We start from the raw sequence: 7,477 nt of genomic DNA on the forward strand, positions 1-7,477 counted from the left end.
TCCAGATCAAGATTGAAGCCTGGTGCAGCCATCTGGTTCACCAGCCCTCAGTCAGAATCGTCCAACCCATGCTAGCATGGAAAGCGGACGTTAAACGATGATGATGATGATGATATTTTACCAATCCAAACATCTGAAAAAAATTAAAAGATTTAATGCCTCCACATTGAGAAAACTACATCAAAGATTCTAGGGACCAGAAATGTTGCAAATTGTTGTAGGCAAAAGGACTTCTAGGATAAAAGAGTAGATAAGTCCATACATTTTATTACTACGATGTAGTGTTTTTATAAAATCCAGTTATACGAGGGAGTGGTGAAAAGTTCCTGGCTTTAAGGGTATTGCAAAAGGGCTGGTTGCAGGCCCAACCTTCTGAGATCTTTTACAAATCTTAGGAAAACTGAAGGACCCCTGCAATAAGTGTGTGAATTTGAGGGGGGAATATGCTGAATAAAATCATAATTAACTGATGCCCCTGCATTTTCTTTTACCCAAAGCCAGGAACTTTTCAGCACCCCGTCATACAGACTTCAAAGCTTAGTAATTTTACAGACAATAATGTAGGTGGTGTTGGTCGTTGAATGGAAAGGTTGAGTGTGTAGGGGATGTGGTGGCAGTGGTGATGGTGATAATGATGAAGCAGAAAGAGAGGATGAACATGAAGGTAATGTTGGTGGAGTTGTGGACATGTGGAGCAGTAAAAACCAACAAAACCATAAGACCTTACAAAACCAAAGTTAAGATACGAGAACTACCTCAGTCTAAAGAAAGGCAATATTTATGGATAAAGCTGAGAAAAAAATATACTGAATGAGCCCTTGCATTTTAAAAAGAATTATATTACACAAAAAAAAAAAAAAATGAGAGGAAAACTCACTGTTATCAATAATTCTTTCAAATGTTTGACTTTTGAAACTAGCCAAGTTTCATCAAGTTAAACTGCTCTGGCTCCTGTGCCAGTGGTACGTAAAAAACACCCACTACACTCTCGGAGTGGTTGGCGTTAGGAAGGGCATCCAGCTGTAGAAACACTGCCAAATCAGACTAGAGCCTGGTGCAGCCTCCATGGCTTACCAGACCCCGATCGAACCATCCAACCCATGCTAGCATGGAAAACGGACATTAAACGATGATGAAACTAACCAAATTTTACAAAGGCTACAGTTGTTAGCCACTCAACAACACATGAAAGAAAACATATCATGTCATACATGTTATCTTTCTATTGCTGGTCTGAAAATATACAAGTCTGTACATAATACCAAATATCATTATTCTGATTTGTACTTAACTGAAAACAGACATGTGACAGCTGTGATAAAAGCAATATAGACCATCAGATGGGCTAAAGCGTCATCTTTACTTTCTGGCTCATTAACAAACATTAGTCATATTCATTATATACACATATGCTTGTCATCATCATCATCATCATCATCTTTATACATCTGTTTTCCATACTGGCATGGGCTGGGCAGGTCATCAGTCTTAAGTCAGTCCTTACCAAGAGCTGCTGCCCTCATGGACTAGTGTTGTCATTTGGTCTTACTTTCTATGGCTGAATGCCCAAAGGAGTGGCAGTACAAGACCAAGGAAGGGAACATGAAAGAGAACAATGACAGAAGGAAGGTTAGAATGAATTAGCGAAAGAAGTTAGAGTAGGATGGTGGAGACAGTTATTGGGGTGAAGAGAGAATAGAAAATGATGGGCAATGGCAAAAGTGGATAAAGGTAGTGACTGACCAGAGAAGTGGCCCAGCCACTTTACAGAGTATACTTAGTGCACTTTCTTGTGACACCAGCACAGGAAAGACTGACTTATCCATGACAAAACAAGGCTAAAGGATCCTCATAAACCTATGATTTCCACTCACTTGCTCTCCACATTAGTGTGTACTGGATGCATTATTTTGTGACAAGTGGAGGCGCAATGGCCCAGTGGTTAGAGCAGCGGACTCGCGGTCGTAGGATTGCGGTTTCGATTCCCAGACCAGGCGTTGTGAGTGTTTATTGAGCGAAAACACCTAAAGCTCCACGAGGCTCCGGCAGGGATGGTGGTGATCCCTGCTGTACTCTTTCACCACAACTTTTTCTCACTCTTACTTCTTGTTTCTGTTGTACCTGTATTTCAAAGGGCCAGCCTTGTCACTCTCTGTGTCACGCTGAATATCCCCGAGAACTACGTTAAGAGTACACGTGTCTGTGGAGTGCTCAGCCACTTACACGTTAATTTCACGAGCAGGCTGTTCCATTGATCGGATCAACCGGAACCCTCGTTGTCGTAACCGACGGAGTGCTTCCATTTTGTGACACCAGCACTAGAAAGTGGTCAAGCTCGCTTTGAGACATGACTAAGAGTTGCTCAACCCTACTGTTCATCTGCTTGTTCACCAATCACGCTAGAAGATGTCCAAGGTGGAATAAAGCCCTTCATGTGGTACCAACATTGTAAATGTTAAGAATACTGAGTATCCTCTTTCTTCTTGTCTTGAGACAGCATTCGCCCGGGGTGGGTTGAGCTGGCTTCATTCATCCTCAGTGCTGTAACTCTCACAAACGCCGACCAGGCCTGGTGATTTGAGGCTAACGACCGCGTAATCTCCAACCACTCCTTATTCCAGCGGCAAATGCCATAGACATGGGGGCCTAGGTTGGGTTCTAGATCAGCCTTGATCCAACCCCTCCTCATCGTGGTAAGGGGGTGAAATGGGAGTCTCAGAGCTATGCCGCAGGAGACTTCGGTTTCTGGTAGGGCCACCCAAGGTGGATTGTTCTGACACCCAGCGGTATCAGGGCCGCACCCGGCTAATAGGGCTCTGGTGAACAGAAGCATCTGATCCGGCAACTGGCGGCTTCAACCCGTCCTGTCCCTGCGTCTGTGGAAAATCTACGGCAAACAAGACGTTCTCCCAACAGGGATATGCTTGCGGCTGGGGAGAACTTATTCCCAAGATCCTTCAAACACTCCTCATGACTGAGTATCCTAAGACATATTCTTTCCTCCAGAAGGGTGGAAGTACAAGACCAAGGAAAGGAACAGAAGAGAGAACAATGACAGCAGGAATGCCAGAAAGAGCTAGTAAAAGAGGCAAGAATATGGATAACAGCAACGGTTATTAGGGTGAAGTGTGAAGGGAGAGTGGTGGTTGACAATAGAAGTGGCCCAAAGGAGGTGATGTCTGGCAGTGTAGAAAGGGTGAGGTTTCCAAGCAAGGTAATATTTTTCCATAGATAGACATGATTTTCATGAAAGACTGGAAAGAAACAACCTTGCTTGTGTGAAGATTAATGCTCATTTACAACCATCACATGATGTTTAGAACAGTGATACACACGTGACCGCATGTGTATCGTTTGCGATTTTCTTTCTCCATCTTCCCTTCCTTGGACTTTTCCTTTTTCTATATTTCTGACGAAGAGCTCCGCTCGAAACGTTAAATCCTCCTTCTTTCTATCCTACATGACTTTCTGAAAGATAGAAGTAGTAATAGCTAACAGGGCCACTTCCAAAGAAACATAAATAGCGAATGGTGTACCACAGGGCATTGTTTTGAGGTCATTACTGTTCATAGTGGCCTTCTAAGATTTATCCTCAAGCAAACAGAGAGCCACCCTCACAAGCTGTGCATATGATATAAAAAATTTTTATAGGTGCAGGAGTGGCTGTGTGGTAAGTAGCTTGCTAACCAACCACATGGTTCCGGGTTCAGTCCCACTGCGTGGCATCTTGGGCAAGGGTCTTCTACTATAGCCTCGGGCCGACCAATGCCTTGTGAGTGGATTTGGTAGACGGAAACTGAAAGAAGCCTGTCGTATATATGTATATATATATAAGTGTGTGTGTATATATAAGTGTGTGTGTATATGTTTGTGTGTCTCTGTTTGTCCCCCTAGCATTGCTGGTGTGTTTACATCCCCGTCACTTAGCAAAAGAGACCGATAGAAAAAGTACTGGGCTTACAAAGAATAAGTCCCGGGATCGATTTGCTCGACTAAAGGCGGTGCTCCAGCATGGCCGCAGTCAAATGACTGAAACAAGTAAAAGAGTAAAGAGTACAAAACCCTGAAGATATCTTTGCATCTGTAATAAGAGTTAGATGCAATACACAAGTGGACTGAGAACAGCAGCATGCTGTTAACGCTAAAAAATTCCAAGTCCTATGTTATCAGCAGGCAAAGCCAAATGCAATGCAGATAAAATACACTGAACCATGAGGCTTTGCAGTCTCAGTCACAATCAGTACATGACCTGGGCAGTGACATGAGTAATGATGCATCCTTCTATGTGCATATTACTAAGATGACAATGAAATGCAGGCAGCTGGCTAGATGGATTCCAAGAACTTTCAGAATAAAAGAGCAGGATACTATGATGGTCCTCTAAAAATATTTGCCCTAAGCTGTTTTGACAATTATTACCAACCATGGTCATCTTCATAAAAGTGGAACTTGAAGCAATCCAATGAAGCTACACAAAGAAAGGTAAGTCTCAATGGAGCACATTAGCTACTGGAAAAGACTCAAAAGATTAAAACTTTACTCCTTGAAATGATGGCAGGAAAGATAAATTGGAATATAAACCTAGAAGATTCAGGATGACTTGACTCAAAGTTTGGTACTGAAAGTTATATTAAAACCAGAACTGTAGCCGTTGCCAGCGCTGCCCCGACTGGCCTCCGTGCCGGTGGCACGTAAAAGTACCATCCGTTCGTGTCCGTTGCCAGCCTCGCCTGGCCCCCGTGCCGGTGGCACATAAAAGCACCATCCGTTCGTGGCCGTTGCCAGCCTCGCCTGGCCCCTGTGCGTAAAAAGCACCATCCGTTCGTGGCTGTTGCCAGTGCCGCCCCGACTGGCCTCTGTGCCGGTGACACATAAAAGCACCATCCGTTCGTGTCCGTTGCCAGCCTCGCCTGGCCCCCGTGCTGGTGGCACGTAAAAGCACCATCCATTCGTGGCCGTTTGCCAGCACTGTCTGGCACCTGTGCGGGTGGCACGTAAAAAGCACCCACTACACTCACGGAGTGGTTGGCGTTAGGAAGGGCATCCAGCTGTAGAAACACTGCCAGATCAGACTGGGCCTGATGCAGCCTTCTGGCTTCACAGACCCCAGTTGAACCGTCCAACCCATGCTAGCATGGAAAACGGACGCTAAATGATGATGATGATGATGAGAACAGGGCACCATTGCAGACTACCAAATATACCACCTTTGCCATCAAAATACAGGACCCGCTTCAGATTCAAGGGTCCTCAGCTCTTCAATATCCTCCCAAAAGATTTACGAAATCTACATGAAGTGGGTGTGGATATCTTCAAAACAAAACTGGATCTCTTACTGACAAGAGTCCTGGATGAGCCAACTCCATGGTAGTAAATGTAAATGAGTCCAGTAACATCAAACTTCCTCATTCACCAAATGCCAACTATTAAAGAAGGATTAATGAAGATATAGCAACACCAATTGGCAGTGCCCTGACATGGCTACGGGCTCTCAAGCTGAAACTAGTAAAAATGTATAACAGTGAATATATAGTGCCTCAGTATGGCCACAGCCTTAGGGCTGAAGCATATCAAGGAATAAAATATATATATAGGCGCAGGAGTGGCTGTGTGGTAAGTAGCTTGTTTACCAGCCACATGGTTCCGGGTTCAGTCCCACTGCGTGGAACCTTGGGCAAGTGTCTTCTACTATAGCCTCGGGCCGACCAAAGCCTTGTGAGTGGATTTGGTAGACGGAAACTGAAAGAATCCCGTCGTATATATGTATATATATATATATATATGTGCATGTATGTTTGTATGTCTGTGTTTGTCCCCCAACATCGCTTGACAACCGATGCTTAGCGGTTCGGCAAAAGAGACCGATAGAATAAGTACTGGGCTTACAAAGAATAAGTCCCGAGGTCGAGTTGATCGATTAAAAAGGCGGTGCTCCAGCATGGCCGCAGTCGAATGACTGAAACAAGTAAAAGAGAGTATATAACCTAAAACATATCTGCGTGTTATAACTATCTGTTTCAGTGGAGTTGTAATACCGATGAATTCCATCTTGGTTTGCTTAACTTGATAACAGGGTTTAATCATAGTTCAGCATCTGCCTGAAGGTGATTGGCCAAAATATTTACAGATCGATTACACAACTGATTGGTTTATGAATAGTTCACACGGCATCCTCTGGCTTTGCCGGCAGTAACAGTAGAGAATGGAAATAGAGTCACAAATTTGATTAGGTAAAAAAAGTGTCACGTTTCATTTTTAAATACTATAAATAATAATCGCAGCAATTAAACAATTATTTTAAAGCGCCGATTAATTGGCAAAGCATGGCTTGTACTCAATAACAAGTTTTATATAATCGACATTACATACATGTGAAAATAAAAAAAAACAACACTTTTTATTCAGTCATAAACAATGAAAAACAAAACGAAACTCATTAAAATATTCATTCATTGAAGTTTCCCCGATTCATAACAATAATTGCGGTCAGCGCGAGTCAGTGACGGAGCTATGACGCATTCGCTTGATCTGCTAGAAATAACAACCTTCTCAAATCACACCCAACTCTCTTGGAAATTAGAAAAGGATAATGTAATCATCGAAAGCTTGGCCTAGGGCTAAAACAGCATCTACAAATGAAATAGTCAGCACCAAGATACACTTTATTTTCTTAAATGGTAACTTTGTAAACATCCATTCTAAGAAACTAACGATTAGTAAAACTTATTGAATTTTCGGTGGAATTTACGACTCAATTATTGAAAAGAAGAGAAATTTCGATGAATAACTAGTAAACAATTTCAGGTTTTCGCCTATCTTTATACTACAGCACTATGTTCGATTAACAACTTGAAAGTTTGACTCGGACTGTGCGTTTTTTATTCTTCTTCTTTTTTTTTTTTTTTTTTTTTTATCGTGGTGAATTTGTCAGAGAAAGAAAGTGTCCGTGATCCTTTTCAGGGCACACCTAGACTGGTGAAAGGATATAAAAATCGTTACAAGTAAATCAGTCTCGTTAGGCACTTTCCGGATGCTCTTCCCTAAACTAGCAAAATGAAAAAATAGCGGGAGTTTCTTTCTCTTTCTTTCTCTCTCTCTCTCTCTCTCTCTCTAGAAATTGAATATTGAGAAAAAAGGTTGTAAGAATTTTGGAAAAAATCTTTTTATTTCTTCATTATGAAGAAATAAAAAGAATTTTTTCCAAAATTCTGACGACCTGTTTTTTCAATATATATATATATATATTATATTATATTATATTATATTATATTATATTATATATATATATATATATATTATATATATATATATATATATATATATATGATACCAAAATAAATTTTAGTAACTTGGAAAGTGATCCCATATCTAAACATAAAGGGGTTCTGCTTTTATTGTTTGAATTATTAGTTGACTGGATATTAACTTAGACTAGTGTAAATAACAATAACTTTCTAAAATATTTGATATATTTTAG

At 41.5% G+C, this 7,477-nt stretch overlaps 1 protein-coding gene across 2 annotated transcripts in view; it reads right to left on the bottom strand.

The window, feature by feature from the left end:
* The window catches only part of LOC115232359 (serine-rich adhesin for platelets), a 138,370-nt gene that overhangs the window by 130,072 nt on the left and 821 nt on the right, over positions 1 to 7,477 (bottom strand). The window lies entirely within an intron of this gene.

This window comes from Octopus sinensis, linkage group LG2 (genome assembly GCF_006345805.1).
Source record: "Octopus sinensis linkage group LG2, ASM634580v1, whole genome shotgun sequence".
Lineage (NCBI taxonomy): Eukaryota > Metazoa > Mollusca > Cephalopoda > Octopoda > Octopodidae > Octopus > Octopus sinensis.